This window comes from Vulpes vulpes, chromosome 5 (assembly GCF_048418805.1).
Source record: "Vulpes vulpes isolate BD-2025 chromosome 5, VulVul3, whole genome shotgun sequence".
NCBI lineage: Eukaryota > Metazoa > Chordata > Mammalia > Carnivora > Canidae > Vulpes > Vulpes vulpes.
The window spans coordinates 88826369-88847353 of record NC_132784.1 but is presented as its reverse complement, the minus strand read 5'-3'; the positions used below and the strand labels follow the sequence as shown (position 1 = coordinate 88847353).

The window sequence follows — 20985 nt, the reverse complement described above, 5'->3', positions numbered from 1 at the left end:
TCAAATAACTCCTCTTTTGGTTGACAAGAGGGAGGAATTATAAAGGTCCAAGCAGACCTCACGGAGAATTTTGATCCAAATGGCTCGGCATTTTTGCCAGACTTACCTAAGATTATAGTTTCTGGGTGTAACTAAGAAGGCTAAATAAGTTGAGAAACATATCCAAAGCTTTTTTTTTTTTTTTCCCTTTCATATCCAAAGCTTAATCACTGGTTGAAATATTTTAAATAAAAGAACCAAGCTAATTTCAAGATGTAATTCATACAAATTTAAAGAAGATGGAATAATAGAATGTAATCTTTTCAGCTAATAAACTAATTCAGAATCCTTGGTGTTTTTTGTTTTAGATTTTATTTATTTATTCATGAGAGAGGCAGAGGGAGAAGCAGGCTCCACGCAGGGAGCCCGACGTGGGACCCGATCCCGGGACTTCAGGGTCACGCCCCGGGCCGAAGGCAGGTGCTCAACCGCTGAGCCCCCCAGGTGTCCCAAATCCTTGGTTTATAGACAGACAGACTTTCCAACGGGCTAAAGAGGGAACAGATACTCTATTAGGTTCTTGTTCTGTGTTATGGCATGTGACATGGAGAACGAACACAAGCATGGAGACGTGCTGTCAATAAACCATGTTTAGTGGGAAAGCCGACACTGAAGCTTTCCCATAAGACTTCTAAGAGGGATTTGCTCACGGTGATGTTGGTGACATCCTCCCGTACTCAGTATTGACTCCCAAGAAATAAAACCTATCCAGATTAAAGGCCTACATTTATCTCCTGTTGATGGTAGTTGTTGTTGACTCACTATCCCAGACCAATTCTGGGAGTTTGGACTTTTCCAATTTAGGATTTAGGCACATTTCCTCCCCTTTAATCCAAATACACTGAAAGTCCCAGAGGACTGGGACCCTTCTTAAATGTTCACATATTCTAATACGAACCTCTCCTGGGAGAGAAGCCTGCTCTCACAGTATCACAGGAAGGGCCTGCAGGTGCCTGCCCTCCTGCAGCTCACACCAACCACTTGTCGGGTTCCCGAAATACACCACCTTTCAGGGTTGATTAGGGGCCACTGCTGATACTAAGCCTCCTTGGAGGGAGGGAGGAACAAATTTAACTTTAAACAGAAATCAGATGTCAAAGAAACCTGCCGTCAGCTTCCGTATAAATATCCAAGCCACTCTCTATTTTCAGGATGCTGGAGGAAGAAGAACAGCGGGCAGGCAGTGAGCTCTTTAATTGTAGGACTCCCTCATTTTTGATCTGAAACATTCCTTTAAGAGACCCAGGAAGAGGTGTCTGTGACTGGTGTCCTGTGGTTGTGGGAGGAGGTCATGGAGGACATGTGGCCCCAAGAGGTGAATGTGGGCCATCTGAGGCTTCCCCAACCCCCCATCTCCATCCTGGGAATATCTGATGGCCTGTAGTCCCCACAGCTGTAGCCACCTCTAGGACAGAGCCTTGAGGGTGCGGTGGGTGTTGAGAGCACCTGCATGGTCTACACACCTGAACCCAAGGAAGGCCTCTATATAGGCCCTAGGACCCTGGCCCTCGGGCATGGGGATCCACTCCTCTGGCTGCTAAGTCCCTCTGCTTGTGAACCCCGCCAACTACCATGCTGGCGTGGCCTGCCCCTTTCTCGGGTCCCTCCTCTCCCTCTGTGCTCGTTGTGTTTAGGGGGCCAGGGCGGGGTTTCGCCCAGGAAACCCCTGCGGTGTCCAAAGAACAGCAGTCGCATTTTTGGTATTTGTTTTCTATGGCAAAGTAGTTTATTCAATACATCACAGTCGTTCAGCGAAATGCGATATCTAGACACCCACTTACAAATGATAATCTGATGTAGTCTTTCGTGGAATCGCTAATTTAGGAACTATCCTCATTTCCTGGGGTCTTTTCTTGCATCGTTAAGCATTTTCATGTGAGCGCTTGGTGGTGTTCTGTTGGCTTCACAGCAAGTCTTGATGGGGAAGCTGTAAGCGGTCTTCGGGTTTTCTTGCTAAATATGCTGTTCCAGTCAAAGTGATCTCAGACAATTAATCAAGGAAGCAATTTCTCTGTTTTCATGAGCCTCGGAGCACATGGATGATTGCGGAAATGTGTTTGTGTGTATAATAAACTTTAGAAAGTGGCCCAGAGTTACTCAACAGTACATTTACAAAAACAAGATCAAAATAAAAGCACATTTACAAACAAATAGCTCAACGTCGAAAGAATCGGTTAAACGGAGCTACTGGTTGTATCGGTGGCTCACAAAGACACAGGCATCGGCTGTATAAGGCCCGCGTCGTACTTCTAGGTCACTTAGTATGTGTCATGAAATATGCCAAGCACGTAATAAATATTCATTCATTCCAGTCCCCACAATAATCCCATTAGGTAAGGAAGGACGTCCAGCTTGCAAGTGGAAGGGAAAAATGAAGAAGAGAAAGGAAGGGAGGGAGAGAGCAGGAGGCAGTCCTGGAGACTAACCGCCTGCCACGAGGAAGAACTAAAACTTGAACCAGGGTCTGCCTGGACTCCAGGGCCCAAACTTTTAAAACCACCTTTTACCGGCATCTGGGCCAGTTAAGGCTGGGATTTGGTGGGCACTAACGATCGCCTCCGGATAAATAAAGGCTAAGATGATGTGCCGGTGTGTTAAAAGGCCTTTTACCCCGTGGCATGCCTGGAATTGTTGATCAGCCATAATTTTTCATGCACTCTCCATTCTGGGTTTTTAATGCTCCACTCCCAAACACGAACAGCTATTTTATAATGTTGTTCATAAGGTGTGATCAAGGTGAAACAGAGCTACCGTTCTTAGGTGGAAACCTTGAACGTTTTTTTTTATGTTGACTTTTCATGACCAAATTGACTTCCTCCCACTGATCTGGGGTGAAGTTAAATCTGGTAGTTGCTCTACGATGAACAAGGAGATCTTCAGAGGCTACGTTTTATAAAAAAAAAAAAAAAAAAAAAAAAAAAAAAAAAAAAAAATCTTAACTCCTAGAGATAACGTTAGCGGCAAATCAAATGCTAGGGCCATAGTGCATACGATTCTCCTTTCTGATATCTGTAGCTGATGACTTTGAGTTTGTAAGATAGTGATTTGAGAGTGACATTTGGGGGCAAACACAAGTTGCCCTCCACGTTCTTATCGGTACCTCTAAGTATCACAAAACTCTAGCATTTAAGGTTGATTTTATACTTTTGATGAAATTAGATGCAATGTTTGCAGGTGTTGGTAGCGATCTCTTACCTGCGCCCTCGTTTGTGACATCTGCTGACGGTTCCTGGTATTGCGGGGCTTTCTCCAACTGCCCAGGACTCACCTATTCAGGTGATACACACTTAATTCACCTTAAGGAACTTAGCATCGTTGGCTAAAGAAGAAGTACTGGGATAGGAGACCCAATCCTAGAAGGGAAATTGGAGTCCTCCAGAGGCTGAGGGATTATTCACGTCACCTGTTCATGTGTTTTTTTTTATCATTGCTTGGCATTAACAAGAGATATCCTACATTTTCCCCCTCTAAACTCCAAACTCATTCCATGTAAGGATATCCTATAGAGTGATATTTACTATTAACAGTTGCCAACCAGTCCCCCTAATGATGTAATGTCACTCAGACATTCTCCACAATGTGACAGTTAGTTATGTGATTAAAAAAAAAAAAGCTGTGCATGAGAGTAAAACTGTTTATTTGCAGAGGATGGAGTCTAAATCCATATTAAAAATGGACAAGCTGAACCCAGGTCCCTGCGCACATTGGTGGGGGCTGCAAAGCAGCACGCAGGAGCCAACCTTCTGTATTCCCCGGAGCCCAGGTGTCCCTAGTCCCATCACTCAAATTCGGATACTTGTTGCCAGCCCCAAGGTTCAGGGGCCAGAGCTGGATTCTTGAAATGGCTTTGCACGTCCGCTGAGCGGCCAGGCCCGCAGCGCCTTACAGTTCCACCTCGGTCTCCTTGGAGCCTATTGATAAAGCTAATTTGTCTCCCTGGACATTTCCCCCTCCTCTCGCCTTCGGGTGCCAGCTCCAGGCTTCTGAACCAGTAACCCCTGCCCCCTCCTTTTTTTTTTTTTTTAAATCCCAAACAGAATAGTGCCCTGGGCCGCGCCACTGCGGGACTGGGGGGATCCGGATCCGGATCCGGCAGGTGCAGCCCTTCCCCGCAGGCCGCGCTGCCTCCCGGGCCCTGGCGCCCAAGGCCCCCGAGGCGCACACGCGCACACACGCGCGTATACACCGGCACACGCGTGCATACACACACGTGCACACGCGCGCACACGGGCACACGCGCACATACACGCGCGCACATACACACGTGGGCACGCGCACACACGCGCGCGCACGCGCGCACAGCCCCGGGAGGCGCGCGCCGGCGGTCCTGGCCGCCGGGAGGAATCGGTGGCCGCCACCTTATTAGTATTCTTGCTCCGCGAGTGTCGCCTGCGGCCTGAGCGGCGGAGCGGCTGCGGGCGCAGCGCATCCTGCCGCCCGCATCCCTCCCGCAGCGCATCCCGCCGCCCGCATCCCTCTAGTAGCTCATCCTGCATCCCCTCCCTCAGAGCATCCCGCCGCCCGCATCCCCCCCGCAGCGCATCCCGCCGCCTGCATCCGTCTCGTAGCTCATCCTGCATCCCATCCCGCATCCCTCTCGCAGCGCATCCCGCCGCCCGCCGCCCGCCGCGCATCCCTCCTCCCTCCCGCGCATCCCTCCTCCCTCCCGCGCATCCCTCCGTCCCTCCTCCTCCCTCCTCCCTCCCGCGCATCCCTCCTCCCTCCCGCGCATCCCTCCGTCCCTCCTCCTCCCTCCTCCCTCCCGCAGCCCCGAGCCGGGCCACCCGCGAGCACACGCCTCCGCCGCCGCTCCCGCTGCCGACCCGCGGGGAGGGGAGGGGAGGGGAGGGGGGCCCCGGGATCCGGAGCCTCGGGCCCTGGGCCGCCACCGGAGCGCCCTGGGAGGCCCCGGAGCCCTTCCCTCCAGCCGCCGCGGCGCGTCCCCCGGGGGCGCGGGTGTCGGGAGCGCGGCCCGGGGCAGGTGCGCCCCCCACCCCCACCCCCACTCCCCGCAGGAGCCTGGGCCGCGCGCATCCGTCCCCGGGGCGCACCTGCCGTCCCCCACCCCCCCGCCGGAGGACTTTCGGGCTTACTTTTTGGCGGAGTCTCTTGGACGCGGTTTTGCCGGAAGATCAGATAAATGGAACCTTTGAAAACTGCATGTTTCTCCTCCTCTGCGACTTGACACGGGGAAGAAGGAAGGAGCGTGGCGCGGGAGGAGCGGGCGATCCCCGAGGCCCTGGGGAGGTGAGTCCGGGACCCCGGCCTGGGCTCCAGCCTGGCCGCTGCCTCCGAAATCCAGGTGCAGCTTCCAGGTGCGTTCCCTGAGCCTGGGATGCTCCCGGGACCTCAGTGTGCGGCATGTGGGGCTATTTTCATGCCAAGGAGATCATTTCCCTGGGCGTCCCCCTCCCCCATCCCTCTTCCTCTTATTTATCTAACATTCGCGCAGTGAATTCTGTTTCTGTGAAATCTGGAGAAAAAAAGAAAAAAAATAATAATGATTCTAGCCTTCTCTGTCCCTGAAATACTCTCTAAATTTTAAGGGGGAAACAAATCAGAAAAGCAACTGGCAGCGGCTCTGAGTGAGAGCAAAGTGTGTCTGCTCAGACACCGAGGGAAGGGGTCGGGGTGTAATCTGGACTCTTAGGATAACTTAATAGTAGACTTACCCCCTCCCTCCCATGGCACTTTTTATTTGATTTGATTTTTTTCTGGAAGAGTTCGTCTGCTCCGGAGAGTTGCAAATGTGTGGAATACAGAGAAGCTGCTGCAACAGCTCTTAATTGGAACAAATGAGAACAAAGTGGAAATTGTTTAGTGTTTGGAACCTGCTTTTTTTTTTTTCTTCTTGCACTGATTCTCTTGCGGTTGCATGTCATTAACCTTCCCGAAAGCTCCGTTGTCCCCTGACGGAGGCCGGTGTCTCTCTGTTTGGGAAGCTCCCCTTCCCCTATGTGGTGCCCCAGGGAAGGCGGTGCACTTGCAAACTGCTCCTGACGGTCCACCCTTGGCTGTGAGGCACCCAGGCGGCCTTAGGGATGCAGGTGACATAGTCCAGCCTTTTGCCCGGCTCTGTCCCCTTAGTGTTTCCTGGCGGTTAGCTGTCCCTCTCCCCGCCTCTTTCCTCTTTCCTTCAAAGTAAACCACAGAGAGTGTTTTACCGATTTCCATCCCGAGGTGACTTAATTAAAGCAAAGTAGCATTTCACTGTGTTAGCATCTGTGCTCCCGGGGTGTAGTTTTCTCTCTTCCCTGGCATCACTTAGCTTCTCCCTCGAAGGGAGAATCACTTGTAAATAGATTTCTAAAATGCTGAGCATCCCCGCCACCCACACCCCCATAGAAGCAAAAGGGCTTCTATTCAGTCCTCAGTCATGCATCTGGATGGGTGACCCTAAAAGGAAGGTGGCATCTCATGGAATGTCGGCCAGCTCGGGCTGCTGGCGTGAAGGCTGTCACGGAAGAGCTGACAGGTACCCTAAGTGGGCAGCTGAGCGCTCCCCGAGGTGTTTCTCCAAGTGTGGGTGTCTGCGTGTAGGTGGAGGAATGATGCAAACTGTAGCATGAGCCTTCTTCAGAGACCGCCGGGGTCAGAGATTTAGTAGGGCCTCCGACTTGAGAGGCCACGGGGCTCATACTCCAGACATGAAGACTCTTTTCTCTAAAAAATAGCCCCCCGCCCCCCCAACTCTGGAACTAAAAAGAAAGAAAGAAAAACCCCTTTAGAGATGAGCTGATACCCTGGTCTTACCCTGGACTGTGCCCTCTGTCCCTCTGATGTTTTTGCAGAGTGGTAGGAAAGAAGCCCTTTACGGAGGCCAGGGTTAGGAGAGGCCCCCCGCCCCCCAACTGGCACTTCCCCCGTCACTGCTCTTGGTGCAGGTGCCCCGGGAAACCGGCTCCGGCAGTAGCCTGTGCGATCTGTGGGTCCTGCCCACTATTTCTGCTCAGGATATTTTCATCTGGCACTCGCAGCCCCAGTCACATTTCCTTTCTCAGAGAGGGGCCTTTTTCCTTTTTAAATGACTTGAGACCCGGGAGAAACTGCAACTAAAATCTCATTTTCTTTGTGGAGCAAACAACCTGGGACTTGTGGAACCTGAAGGCAGGTGTCAGACGTGTGCCCAAAAGGCAGAGTGCAGTGCCCTGATGCTCCAGCACTCCAGCACGGAGGGGGGGGGGGCGGTGCGGGGGCTGGGGTGGTCTGTGCACTGGGGTCGGGAGTGCCCCACACTCCGCCCGGACCAGCACCATTCCTTACGTTGGGCAGCTCCCCATGACCATGCAGCTTTGGTTATCGGGTCCCAGGTGCAGAGGACAGCATGTGACGTCTTCTGTTCCGAGTGGTGACTTCTGTTCCGTGTAGGGACTGACTGCTCTGAAGAAGGGGAAGCCCCATGGAAATGTCCTTCTGGAAGTTGGCAGATTAATGCCTCTTCTTATGGAGGCTGTGTAATGCGGACTGCTCCCCTCCCGTTCACATTCACACCCCGGGTGGGTGTGTTTAGCCTCGGGGTGTTGGTTTAAGGAAAAGATTAATTGCAGATTATTCTCAGCACCATCCTGAAAATAATGATAGCGTCTTGGCTTTTGTGTATTTGAGATTTAGTTAATTGTAATGAGTGAATCTTCTAGGATAGCAACACTTTCATTATCGCTTCTTTTAGGCTAATAATAGAAGTGGGGTGCTAGCCAAACTCAGGGTTTGCTGATTACAGTTCCCGCAGTGGGTAAAGCACCTCCGTGGTAGGTCAAGGTTTCCTGTTGGGGTTTGAGCAGTGGTAACGTTGCATCTTTATTAGCAGAGGTAAGCAAGCAGCTTTCAATCAGAATAGGCTCCAGATCTACAGCTTTCTTCCTTGTTTTTTGGTTTTGTTTTGTGTGTGTCTGTGTGTTTGTTTTGTTGTTGTTGTTGTTGTTGTTTTAGGTTTATCAGGATTTGTTTTCTTAGTTTGGAAAAGAAACGGGAGGGAGGGAACTTTTTGCATCAGTATAGGTAACCTACCAGAACTGCCAGAGAAAAGGCTGGAGTTTCCTACAAGAAATATATGCAGAATTATTGATTTATTTATTTATTTTGGTAAAAGAATCAATTAGTAAAGGGATGCCTTGAGTTTGTTTATTTGGGGGAGAATAAAGGAAATCCCAGTTCCTTCTCTATTTAGTTCCAGTCAGTTGGCCAGCCTTTCTGTGGGTCTTTGCTCAAGTGAGCCAACCAGGCCCAACATTCTCCAGTGTGTTTCTGTGTTTTTAAGACCCAGGGCACTTAACACATGAATGGCTCTTTCCTTCTGTAACAAACGGAGCTGACAGCTGGAAAGTCAGCCACTGAGAACCTTTAAAGGAAGCCAGAAAGCTCACCCAGTAAACTGAAGAGCAAAAGGGGGAGCTCTTGGAGCTCTAGCCCTGGAGGTGGGTGAGGACCAGGCGGGCTGGACTTGAAGTTTTGATTGCTGAGTCATTACAACAGCCTGGAGCTGTGTGTTAGCTCCAGGAACTGAGGCTGACATTGGGGCTCCTGCTAATAGAATGGGCTCTGGCACCAGCCCTCAGCAGAAAATGCAGGCCCTCCTTGGGATGGAGAAGATCTAGTCTCCGAGGACAGATGCGTGCTTGTGTATTCTTGCTATTGCTCTTCATTGCTTAAAAAAACATCTTCTCAGGGCTCCTGCATTGAACTGCCAAGGAAATGATGGGTTAATCAAAGTGCAACTACAACAGGGGCTTTGCAATGGGCTGAATCAATCCACTTAATGATCTGAATCCCCGCTGGGGACCCCTTAATAGTCACAGGTAAAATGGGGGTTGGGTGGAGACTCGGGTTAGAATCGGGAGAAGGAGAGCCTTGGATTGAAAATTCAGTGTCAGTCAAGTGTGGGCAGTGTTGCTTGCTGGTCAGTAAGTCACTCAAAGTCTCAGAACTCTGCTGCCTTCATACGTAGGTTAGCAATAAACATCCTTAACTTGTCGTGAGGATTATGATGAAATATTTTTTTAAGATGTATTGATTGATTGATTGATTGATTGATTTATGAGAGAGAGAGAGAGAGAGAGAGAGAGAGAGGCAGAGACACAGGAGGAGGGAGAAGCAGGCTCCATGCAGGGAGCCCGAGGCGGGACTCGATCCCGGGACTCCAGGATCGTGCCCTGGGCCAAAGGCAGGCGCTAAACCGCTGAGCCACCCGGGGATCCCCGATTATGATGAAATATTACGGAATAAAGGACCGTGATCACCCATTGCCGTGGACATAGAAGGCATCGTGGTGATGATGACTTCAACAAAATAGTTTCTTTTGTGTGATCTTTCAATTGATTAAGCAGAGCTGGTCTTCATGATGGGTGATCGATATTTGTGGTGTTAAAATTGGTTTGTTTCCCAAGTGTGTTGACTGTACCTCATCTCGGTAATTTCTGTGGGACACTCTCGGTTGTGGGTTTGTGTATGTGTGCACGCACGTGCATATGAGCTTGTATCCGTGTGCAAGTGATTGACCAGCCTATAGGAGGTATAACTTTAGATTCATGAGAAACAGAATGTGTCCAGAAGGGATAAAAAAAGACTTTTGGGCAGTTAGCCTTTTCTGGGGGAATACACAGATTAGTATGGGGTTTGTGGATTTTTAGAAAACTCCTGTCCATAGTGAGGCCGTTGACTGGAATTTGAGTTAAACTTGGAAATTATATCAATAGGATATTTATTTATAATGATAACATAGTCCATGATGAAGATTGTCACACTAAATTTGGGGGACGGATAGACTAGGATCAAAGGACTGAGTTAGAGATCATTAGGATACGAAAATGTGATGCACCCCGGGTTTGGAGTCGGACAGACTCAGGGTGAGTTATCTAATCTCTTCGATCCTCAGTTATCCAGTCTGTGACATTAGGGACAATCAATCCATCAAAGGGTCTCTGTGATGCATGAATAAATGAGCGTATATGCCCTTGACCCTTGAATCATGTGCGGTTTAGGCACGCCACCCTTCAGGCAGTAGAAAAATCTCATAACTTTTGACTCCCCCCAAAACTTAACAGCCTCCTGTTGACCAGAAACCTTACTGAGAACATAACCAATTAACATAGATTTTGTAATATGCATTATATACTTCTTACAATAGAGTTGGCTAGAGGAAAAGAACAGGTTTTTAAGAAAATCCTGGGGAAGGTGTATTTGCTGCACTAAAACATCTGCGTGCGAGTGGACCCGTACTGTTCAAACCTACGTACGTACAGTACTTGGTAAAATCCTTAACGCTGAACTGGAACTCTGTAGGTAGTTCACATATATTGTCTCTCTCTTCTTCACCTGGCTTAAGGACTGGAAGGCCACTCTATCGAGCGTGCTTATGTGACTTACGTGGGTAGGCAAAAGCCCCAAATGTAATCTGAGAGCTAAGTAAAATTGGAGAAGGAAAGCTATATTTCTGTAAAATTAGCTCATTTCATGTACCATGATTTCATCAGATACTTTCACAGAGCAACCAGAGTGCCCTTTCCAGATGTCACCTCACTTACGCTCAGAACTTCCAAAACGATACTGAATGTAAGTAGCGAGAATCACGTGCACCCGTCCATATGTGGTTGCAGAAACACAATTCACATGTCAGCAAGCGGTGTTAACATGGCTCTTTATCTAACATCTCGTTCTGTTCACAGTCAATGAGAGGATGCATATTTATTACACACCTCCCAGGTACAAGCACTGTGATCGCTGCTGTGGGGAGTATGGGAGGCCTCCCTGGGCCCAGGCTTCTTTGCTGCAATTCCTGCACGTGGATGGGGCAACGCTGCAGTCTCAGGGCTGTCCCCTGGAATTTGGGCTCCGTAGTTAAACAGGATTAGGATCCCCCTGCAAGAAGATGACCTATGTGGGGCTGTGTCATTGTGTGTGACCTTCAAGTATGTATTGCAGCAGATGTAAAAATCCTTGCTCCTGTTGGAGCTGAGCTGAGCTGTCAGTGATGAGTTCAATTCTGCTTTGCCAACTAACTGTGCACGGCTGGTACCACTTGACCTAGGTATTTCTGTTCTGCAAAGTCAGCCTTTCCCTATGCACGGAGGCAGCAGGGTTTTGTCCTTCAGGTTGTGGGTTTTTCTATCCTTACAACGAATGGATCTAGCTTGTTTTATGGCTTGCCGAGAAGGGAGACAAGAAGCATGTTCCCTGCATTTTTAAGGCCCCGTTTCTTAAAATCCAAATCTAGTAGCATTAGAAAGGGATGAAGGATGTCAGCTGGTCGAAATAGTAAATGCAACTTTACAGGCCTCCACCACAGCCTCGGGCATCGGGATTTGTGGTTAGAGCAGTGCACCGAACTAAATAAATTCCCCGAGTAATGTGCTGTAGGTGCACACGTTGAGGGGACCGTCATAAATTATAGCTAATTCTCTCATAGTCAACAAATCTATGTGCCAGACATTGTGCTCGGTAGGCTATATTATTCATACCTCTCAAAAAAAGGTACGATAACCTTCCCATATTACAGATGAAGCAAAAAGTGATTCATTCCTTTGCCTAAAGTTCTGACTTCAAAACTTTGTATCCTCTTCTACGTACACATAAGGACACTCTCTCTATATATACCATGTTGTGTTTCTTTTCTTTTCTTTTTTTTCTCAATATTTAGATTGAAAACCCAATGTTTCTTCACGTAAATTCTTGATCATGGACAGTCAAGAAGTAAGCCTTCTCTTAATGCAACTCAGATTATCCTGTTGTCCTCATAGGGCTCGCTCTATCCGAGGAAAGATGTGGTCTCTGTCCCTCAAGCACCTCTGAAGGGTCATCTCCGTAACCAATGGCTTGCTGATAGGAGTAAATCATCAGTGCTTTGAGGTAGAGCCCGCCTTCGACAATGGCCCAAATCTCATGGGAACGTTTGGTATCCTGCGCCGCGTCGGCCGTTGGTGATGGCAAAAGTCCCTAGAGTTCCGGGGTGTGGGACGAAGAAGTGCGCGTCCTCGGGACCATCAAATCAGAAGTAGCATTGGGGAATATCTGCAGAATGCACGTGATGGGCAGGGTCTCACCACGTTCTTCTGCTCATTGGGTATGTTTGTACCTTTTTCCTTGTCTTACCTTGTGTGGTTGTTGTAAAACGATAAAGAGAAATAATATTTCTAAGGGACCAAGAACAGAGACTGGAATTTCGTTGGTGTCCGATAAAAGATATATCATAATATTCACTTCCTTACAATGGTTAGCAGTACTACGATGGTCTGAGAATCTCAGTTTGTGTATGAACTTTGTGCTCCGCCGTGCCCGAGGCTATACAAATGGTTACCTCCCACGGGGGAACAGAAGAGTGAGCATCCAGCTCTGTGGGGCCACGGCAGCACGAATGAGAGGAGGAACATTACCCTGCAGCCGCATTGGTGTCGGTGGGCGACATGCTGATGGGACAGGTGATTTGGTGTGGGGCATCCAAGGAGACTAGAGAACCAACCGAGTCAGAGCTTCGTGTGCTGAGGAATGAATGGTCTTCCTTCCTTCCTTCTTCCTTTCCTTTCCTTTCCTTTCCTTTCCTTTCCTTTCCTTTCCTTTCCTTTCCTTTCCTTTCCTTTCCTTCCCTTCCCTTCCCTTCCCTTCCCTTTCTTTTTCTTCCTTCCTTCCTTCCCTTCCTTCCCTTCCTTCTCTTCCTTCCTTCCTTCCATCTTTCTTTCTTTCTTTCTTTCTTTCTTTCTTTCTTTCTTTCTTTCTTTTCTCCTTCCTTCCTTCCTTCCTTCCTTCCTTCCTTCCTTCCTTTCCTTCCCTTCCCTTTCTTTCTTTCCTTCCTTCCTTCCTTCCTTCCTTCTTTCTTTCCTTTCCTTTCTTTCTTTCTTTCTTTCTTTCTTTCTTTCTTCTTTCTTTCTTTCTTTTCTCCTTCCTTCCTTCATTCCTTCCTTCCTTCCTTTCCTTCCCTTCCTTCCTTCCTTCCTTCCTTCCTTCCTTCCTTCCTTCCTTTCCTTCCTTTCCTTTCCTTTCCTTTCCTTTCCTTTCCTTTCCTTTCCTTTCCTTTCCTTTCTTTCCTTTCCTTCCCTTCCCTTCCCTTCCCTTCCCTTCCCTTCCCTTCCCTTCCCTTCCCTTTCCTTTCTTTCTTTTCTTCCTTCCTTCCTTCCCTTCCCTTCCTTCTCTTCTTTCTTTCTTTCTTTCTTTCTTTCTTTCTTTCTTTCTTTCTCCTTCCTTCCTTCCTTCCTTCCTTCCTTCCTTCCTTCTTCCTTCCTTCCTTCTTCCTTTCCTTTCCTTTCCTTTCCTTTCCTTTCCTTTCCTTTCCTTTCCTTTCCTTCTTTCCTTTCCTTTCCTTTCCTTTCCTCTCCTCTCCTCTCCTCTCCTCTCCTCTCCTCTCCTTTTTTTCTTTTCTTTTCTTTTCTCTTTCTTTCTTTCTTTCTTTCTTTCTTTCTTTCTTTCTTTCTTCTACCAAAGGACCTGGACTATATGAAATATGAAATGTTTTATTAATTACCTTGTTCTGACTTCAGTGCCCCAAGTAAAAGCATCCAGAGAAGTAGTCCTAAGTTTTTCTGAATTTCTCTTCACTGAAAATACTTTCGTGAACCCGAGACTATTTTATTTATTTATTTTTGAAAATTTATTATTTTTTTAACCAGAGACTATCCTGTGGCTGCATTCTTGTGTCCATCTGATGGATGCTTACCTCCTCTATCCCTTTCCTCTTCTTTGACCTGTCTTGCCTTACTGTGATTCTCCTGGATGTGCATTTGGCTCTTCAAGTTTTATTTTTATTTCTCCCATCACTCTAGGCGCTGAGGCATTTGTTTTTTCCCCTAAGTTTTCACTAAACAGAATTCTATGTTTCCTATCTAGTGCATGTATTTTGTTCTGTTTTTTTCTTTTTCCTCCCCCAAGACTCATTTGACTGGAAATATATGATCTATATGTATATTATACTACTCCTTAATCTCAGAACTATGACCTAGATCTAGATTAAGAACACTTTTGCATAAGTAAATCAGAGTTGATCTCAATGACTGCTTTTGTGTATAATATCCTTTTGCATCTGTGGCCATTTCAGTGGTATCATTTATTGATCTCTTTCCTGAATGTCCACCGGGTTCACTGCCAGTTGCAGTGAGAAACACAAAGTTGTGAGCAGATGACTTTTCTCCACCCCCGCAGATACGTCAATGTATCATGGCTAGGGTTCCATTAGCAAAAGGGAAATGAACTTGCTAAACTAGGCAGCACAGGGTTTAGAACCAAAAGATGGGGTTGATACGAATGATTGACAGGATAAGGTTATCGCTGGGGAGGAGTTTGTGGTTGGGGAGTTCTAAGGAAGAAAGCTGAACGGAGCAGGGGTGGGGGGGAGTTAGCCCGAAATATAATGTGAAGTGACCATTTTCTCTGTAGAGGACGTGAGAGAGAATAGGGCTTCCTTGTGAAGAGGGTAAGGAAATGTCATCAAGTAGTTGGCGGGTAAGAAGAATAAAGACATGGGGTGGGTCCTGTAGAAGGCCTTGGGGGAAAAAAATCACAAAATTAACCCAGTAGCTATCACACATTTAGCAGTATGATATCCCAGGTGGTAGGCCAGGAGCTTCAGCTGTGAAAAGGAAGTGTGAGGATTCTCAGGGTACAGATGAAGACGCGCCACCTCAGACAACTCCTGATTCGTCCAAGCTAATGAGTCGCCACATGGGGTGCATGACGGGCGCCTACATGCGTCTGACTGCAGGGCCCAGACCTCCTGATCCTCCCATCCTGATCTTTATCCTCGCAAACCCTTACAGCCTTACAGTGCTCTGCCTTTTCCCCTACTACCTTTCAGATTGCTCTGTACTCTTTTGGGTGAAAACTCTTTGCTATAACTTTTTTTTTTTAACCTTAATTTTCCTGGAATCTTTTCTTCCAGTGATTGCCAAAAAAAAAAAAAAAAAAAAAAAGCTTGGAAACAAAGATAGATGTAAAGACTCCTATCTGGCATCCTCACTCTCTCTTCCTTGTCGAGATATGAGTATGTCCCTTTTCTATTTTTCTGGAAGGGGAGCGAGTGCTTTATACAGATGGTCTGTCGGACAGACAGATGGTCCAGGCTTCTCTAATGGTATGTTCGAGAGAGAAACATGTCTGTGAACTGCCAGCCCAGAATGGAATGGCACTTAACACAAGCACGAAGGGTTGAGAGAAGAAAGTCTGTTCTCTGACCTTCCAGACTTTAGCTCAGTTCCTTAGTTTGGGATCCTTAGAGCCAGGACAGACACTTTTTCTGCTGTGAGTAGACGGCAGTTTCTTTTTCTCTTGAGCCAGAGGGCTGACGGTTCTACACCAGTAAACTCAGGAATTTACCAGGCGGTTGCATGGGGGCCCGTTTTTCTTGGCTTAGGGGCTGGGCCTGAGAGAAGAATCCAGGAGATGCAAAAGGCAGACTCTGATTCCGACTGTGCTGTGCGCTGGGAAAAGGGTAACAGCCGAGGGTTTTGCTCATCGAGAGGAAGCCACTAATCACATTGATTTCTTTGGTCGTGACTGTCCATCTCTGTGGGCCCAGTGCACAGTCACCTGCGGGCTTCTGGCTAAGTAACCCCTTGACTCTCTCCCCTGATGAGAGCGGAGCTAAGGAATCCCGAAACAGAAAAAAAAGGCTGATTCCCCCTTCCTGGCTGGGGTCTGAGCACCACTCCAGGAAACCCAGCCCTGCTCAAGGTCTGTTCTCACCTGTGCTACCTCCCGGAGTGGCTGGAGATGTGAGGGTCCGCGGTGGATGGACATCCTTCCCCACTCCTGGCTCCTGTTCCCGTCCTTCCTCCCGAGCGAAGGCCACAGAAGATGCGAGCAAGTCCTGTCCAGCCAGCCCTGTTCCTGGCCTGTGCTTGGACTTTCTTCCCACCTGCGGGCTTGCTGGGATTCCCCATGTCCTGCTTCCTCCTCTCCAGCTTTTTAAAGCCCTTCAGTCTTACACTCTAGATCCAAGCTTTCCAGCGTCTACCTCTTGGGCCTGCCTCCTTTTTGGTAACATCCTTGCTTTCAAATCTGTAGCCTTTGTTCTAGTCACCTTCTGCACACTTCACACTTGCAGGCAACGTAGGGCTTCAGGTTTAGAGGCATCGCTTCTGCTTGCCCCCGTTTGCAGTATCGAGGTACAGTAGCGGGCCCTCCAGCCCCCTTGCTAGGCACGGGAGCAGGTGCTGCCTTTGCATAAGGGCCTCCAGGCCTCCCAACCTGCGAACCCTAGTTTCGTATTTGCCAGCTATCACCCTCGTCTGCCACTTGACGTGAGCATCTTTTAAAAATGACAAGAAGGGCTTCCCTGGTGGCTCAGTGGTTTAGTGCTGCCTTCAGCCCAGGGCGTGATCCTGGGACCTGGGATCGAGTCCCACGTCGGGCTCCCTGCGTGGAGCCTGCTTTTCTCTCTGCCTGTGTCTCTGCCTTTTTCTCCTCTCTGTGTCTCTCATGAATAAACAAATAAAATCTAAAAAAATAAAAAGTAGAAAAAAATAAAAAGGACAATGATATTGCCTGCCCACTGGGGTCATAATAACTACCATTTATCAGCATTTACAACTTTATACTCCTTTTCAAATGTCTGATGACTCCTCCCACCTCCCAACAAAGAGACTGGAGCAGATAGTATGTACACACAGTTCAAAGAAGGAAACCTTTAAGCTCAGAGAGGTTCAATAAATGGCCAAGGTCACATAGCAGCGATCTAGATGGATCGAGTCCCTGTGTCTGGAACTGTCACAGTGTGCTGCCTTCTAAGTCCTTAAAAAAAATATATATATATATATATATATATAATTTTAATATAATATATAATATTTTATATTATATTTTATATTTTAAGGTATATACTATACCTTCTTTCAGAGGGGAAGATGTGGGATTTTTGTGTTTGGGTCTGTAAGAAGAAGCTTTGCAAACTTTAAAGCTCGATGCAAACGTTAATTGTGACTATGTTCCACCCTGAAATTATTTATGGATGGCACTGCATATATTTATATAGCTCCGTGTAACAAATAGCTGATTAAAGAGCAATCATTTCTCAATTTTAAAACAGAAATATTGTGGATGCTTATGAAACAGAGCCGTGGAAACAGATGTGTGTGGCGGCCTGGTTGGTGTGTCTGGTGAAATACAGTAGAACCTGAGTAAATTACACTAATGAGTTGGAGACCCGTTACAAATGACCACATTTGCCCAATTAGTGAGGGAGTAGCCTAGAGAACATGACTAGTAAGGAAGCAAAGCTGGGAGAAAGGAAGGGCAGAGCCTCAGAGGAGCCTGGGAGATGGTAATGCACACCCACCCTCCCCCACCCCCACCCCCCCCCCGCACGTCCCGGTAGGTGCAGTCGCTCAGCCTATCCTGGAATCCGCAGACACACGTACACTGTGCATCTATGTGCACCGTGCTGGGCTGCCCGGCTCTGTGCCTCCCCCGGTATCTCGGCCTTACAAGGGCGAAGAAGGAATAGAAGCTCATGGTTTTGAGGTCCCCCCCCAAAATAAATGTTAGTTTCTACCAACTTTGAATTTTGCTGCAGTTAAAAAAACATCATCATGCGGTAGATTGTGGTGCCACATGGTGTAGTCACGTTTTATGACAGGCTCTGAGGGTTGTCTTGGCGGCCTGAGCGCACCCATGGGGGTTAGCACCTTGGAATCGTCTGGGTCACGGTGCTTCCATCTACATTTGTCTTCGGACTCGTCCTTTACATATTCTCATGGGGCAGGGCCCCTGCCTCCCTGCGTCTTTCCAGAAGCATATTTGCAGGGACCAAATGGGCGAGTTACCTACCGTCCTCCTCGGAACCCTAAGGTCTCAACACTAGAGCTCACCGAGCCATACCCGTTTTAAACCTCGAACATTTTTCATGGAGTTTCAACAGTTTCAAGGTGGACTTTGGTAGAGTCACCAGCCATCGGGCAGCTGCTTAGCTGCAGCTTTCATCTCTTCCTACCGCCCACTGCCCAGTGTGTCACTGGGGCGCACGTAGTCTTAGGTGGTTCTCAGCACGGACGCATACGCACAATAGTACTCCTGTGTCTCGGGTACAGATGGGGACACCGAGGCACAGAGACCTTAAGTAGCTTGACAGCGGCGCCAGAGCTAGTGATTGTCAGAGCAAGGATCTGAGGACGTAGGGGTCCCGCCTCGAAGGCTCTCACAGTCCACCCAACACGTGGCCACGTTCCCAGCAGGCCTCCTGCTAAAATCAGGGCTCGCAGGCCCAGCTCTGCAGAATGGAGATCACGGCCTGTCGAATTGTCTGTGTTCTCCTTCCTTTCTCAGCCTTCTCTTCCTGTTGGGCTTGGGTCAGATGTCCCACGTGGCGTAATTTCTTTGCTTAGGCTTGGGGCTTGAGACTGTCCCACGCCTCCTAGGGGTGTGCAGCCCAGCCACAGCATGCTGAGGCCTACTCGGGCCCTGGTCCTTCGTCCCGTCATTAAAGGCGAGGAACCTGGACACGAGTCTGCAAACCCGGCTACGTGCACCCCCGGGTCCCAGGAGCGGTGGCTGCGAGCGAGCCCTGCACCCTGGAGGCCTGGAGGCCCGGAGGCCGCAGGAGCCGAGCAGTGTGGCCTTAGCTGCTCCACAAGCTCTTCCGCGCCCTCGATGCACCTGGAGGCGGCGAAGGACCCATGTATTTCTTCAGTTGCTGCCTTTCTGCATTTGCTTGGGAAAAAGCAACTGGGGGGGCACCGGGGGGCTCAGCCGAGGAGCACCTGCATGTGGCCCAGGCCATGGTCCTGGGTCCCGGGATCGAGTCCCGCCTCGGGCCCCCTGCACCGAACCTGCTGCTCCCTCGGCCTGGGCCTCTCTCTCTCTCTCTGTCTTTCTCATGATTAAATGAATAAAATATTGAAAAGAAAAGGCAAAAGAGGGACGCGGTAACCTGGCGGCACCGATGGCTTCAGTGAGGCCACAGCCTCGGCCTTCGTTCAGCTCCGTCCGTTTCATGCTTGCGAGTCACTATTCAGCAAATATTTATGACCTACCAGGGGCCCACCCTGCTAAATGTAAATAATGTAATATTTCAAACAGCTTCAATATAGAAAGTTTGCCCCGCACACCCAGGGTATTACGTGTTACACACACACACACACACACACACACACAGAGTTATTCATACTCCTACGTTACGATTCCTTCTTCATGCTCAGGTTTTTATTTGAAGGAAAAAAAAAATGACCCTTCCTGAGCCATGTTTTAACGATTTGGAGGTTTACTCACATGTTTACATTTAATTCTCCCAGAGACTCTTTGAAAAAGGTGTTATGTTCCCACTTTATAGATGGAACTACTCAGGCTAAAAGGATGACGACGTGATGGGTGGTTCAGCATCCTATAGCTAATGATTCAAACTTGTGTTGTCTGGCTTCCGCCCCCAAGACCTTTGCGTCATACCAGACCCCCAGCTCCAGCCAGGGGCGCGAGGTGCCCTGGTGCCTCTACTTCACCTCGCCCTGTCTCTCCTTCTATGGCTCCACCTCAACCTTAGCCTGTCCCCTAACTGACTGGTAGTTGACCTTCCCCTCTACTAGGTCTATGCAGCCCTTTTTGCAAGAATTGAACGTTATTGCCCAGATATTGAAAGACACTTGTCTCATAGGGGCCAGCGGGAGAACCTTGGAAAGTCCTTTGTGTGGGGACGTAGGTCTGGATTTGCTTTTATGGTCCATTTATTCAGCACTAAGGTGTCAATAGCATAGGCTCTGGGGAAAAGGAATTTTCACATTAACACCTCATGAGTTATTTCTTGGGAGTTAGAGAGTATTTTCTTTGCATCGCATCTTCTGGGAACATGCAAAGAAAGAGAGATGGTGGACTGGAATAAGAAATCTTACTTTCCGCCAGTTCTGAGGTGGATATAGCTTAAATACCTGATGTAGAGCTAGCTCAGGGCCAGATCTAAGCAGGAAGGTAAAAGTGAAGTGAGACTCCTTGCAGCCAGATCTACGGGGAGGGGATGGAAGTGAGGAGAGACTCCTTGCCCGCACCAACAGAATGTCCCAATTTTATTTTCTTCCCTCTGTTATTGGACTGGATTTTGTTGTCCTCTAAACTCTCATTACCTTACTTGTTTGTTGTGCTCAGGCCTACGGAGCCGCTACCTGTCTTCACAAACGTCTGGTTAACGCACGCTAACTGGGAAATACTCACGGATACTTGTAACCTAGGAGATCATGGAGTTCATCTTCAACTTTATAGCCGTCCTGGTTCGATGGCTAGTCTACGGGATGATCAAGGAGCTACTGTGTAAAGGCGTTACTCATTATTCCCCCTCTTCAAAGCCCCTAGCTCCTGGCCTATTTTTAGAAATATTCAATAGCAATATATATATATATATATATTTTTTTCAATATATATATATATGTTCAATAGCATTAGGGTTTACCAAATTGTTTCTTGTCTATGGAATGTACTTTTGCTCTGTTCATAAGACTCTGCTCTGACGTTTCCTTTAGTGTCCCTGTGTTGTTTCATGTTGTAGTTACAAGTGCAGAGGGAAAGGTAATATAAAACACAGGCTCACTGTGTGAAATTTGCTCCTTTCCACTAATTAGCTTCCTCTAGGCCTTTGTTAATTCTTATGATTGGTCATGCAAGTCGGAGTGGATATTGTGAGGTTTACTTAGCATCTATATTGAAGGGGAAAAAAAAAACACAACCAAACCATGCTGAACTAGAAAGAGCTGTAGACTTGAGATTAGAATCATAAATCCTTCTATTTCCGAGCTCTATAACCTAGGGCAAGTCCCAGGATGTGCACTTTCTCAAATCAGCCTCATCCTTTTGTTGAATACGAATCCTACCTGTCTCAAAAGCCTCCTCTGTGATGCAGAAGATTGTGTCTATGAGGTATTATAATTGTTAGGTAGCATTTTGAAGATTAACTTTTTCAGATTATACAGTATGGAAATCAAATGGTTGGTTTCCTTTTTAGCAAGAAAGAGGCGGCAAAGGGAACAGTGTCCAAGCAGGTCTTGAGCAAACATC

The 20985-nt window shown here is 48.1% G+C and overlaps 1 protein-coding gene across 18 annotated transcripts in view; it reads left to right on the top strand.

The window, feature by feature from the left end:
- The first annotated feature begins 5176 nt into the window (after window positions 1–5176).
- Window positions 5177–20985, top strand: part of LRRC4C (leucine rich repeat containing 4C) — a 1155475-nt gene continuing 1139666 nt past the window's right edge. For 12 of the 18 annotated variants that reach the window (XM_072759156.1, XM_072759170.1, XM_025991544.2 and 9 more), the window contains exon 1: window positions 5177–5286. The gene's annotated coding sequence lies outside the window, so the exon portion shown is untranslated. Of the gene's footprint in view, window positions 5355–20985 lie in introns of all 18 variants that reach the window. The other 6 variants (XM_072759157.1, XM_072759151.1, XM_072759165.1 and 3 more) reach the window with 2 other exon arrangements.